Genomic DNA, 1,269 nt, shown 5'->3' on the forward strand with positions numbered 1-1,269 from the left:
TCTCTAGAATACCTCGGAGCTCTGGACGACAGCTCCGGTCTCTGACCAACTTCTTCAGCATGCTGGAATCGGGGCTGATTTTACTTTTCTTGGAACCCAATCTGTGGAGAATAGAGGATATACACAACTAAATCCCCATACTCATCTAACCAAGTATAGGAAGCAGGTACAGATTTGTACACTAATGTGTATGGACTCGATTACCCTTTTGAAAACGTAAAGCTGTGCTCAACTTCTGTATTATGTTTTAAGTGAATGTTAGTCAGTGTAGTAAATAAAGTAAGGAAAAGCTAAACTTGAAATGAACTAATTTAGCAGTGCAGTAGCTGTTAAATGTGATTAGGGAATAGCAGGGAGGGTTGGTTAAAAGAAGTAGGCTAGACATTTAGGAAAAGAAGATTGTGTTTCAGTTATCAATGTAGCTTAACTTATCATTTTAATGTAAGACAGACAAGGACTTCAGGAGTGGTATAGTGGAGTTCATTTTAATCTCACAACAGATTAAATAACCACCATGTTATGGTGAGTTTACCATATGCAGTAAAATATACATAAGGATATATGACAGTGCAGATAATGGCAACTAATCACATTTGCGTAAATGCCATAATGAGCTTCATTATTGCATAGTCTACATACATCAAGTTAAAATAATCTAAAAAATCACTATTAATACATACATACAGCAATCAACCACATACAAGTATGGCTTTTATAGATCACCTGAGGTTCAGGTAATAATTATGTATTGCAACAAATCGGCATAATAGGCTGTGCAAAAGTCAAATGAAATTGCTATGAAGCTTTTATGTTGATTTTCATTGCATCAAATAAACAATGATGTAGTTTGAATTGACTCACTGTAGCTGCTGAAGGTTAATAGCAGGTTAGCTTCCGAGTGGCCAGGGAAGGTGGTTATCCTTAGGGGGTAGCTAATTTCAAAACAAGGAGGATCAGATTACTTTACCCACCAGTCCTATAATTTCATATTAGCTGGTGTAAGAAAAACACAATCACTGTTACAATAGTGGGGGGAAAAAGGAAAAGGAAAAAAAGAAAAACTGTTACCAAATATGATAATTAATATTTCCCCCTCAATAGAGCACTTTTAGATTGAATCAATGGAGTAAGGGACAGGGGGAGAACACACAAGAAGAAGAAGAAGAAGAAGAGGAAGAAAGGAAAGAAACCACTAGAGGCCAGTATGGGACAGCAGTAAGCAGCCATAGGTCCTCTGAGACCCAGTAAGGGTCGCCAGTGTAGAGCAGG

This window comes from Nannobrachium achirus (genome assembly GCF_963921795.1).
Source record: "Nannobrachium achirus genome assembly, chromosome: 7".
Lineage (NCBI taxonomy): Eukaryota > Metazoa > Chordata > Actinopteri > Myctophiformes > Myctophidae > Nannobrachium > Nannobrachium achirus.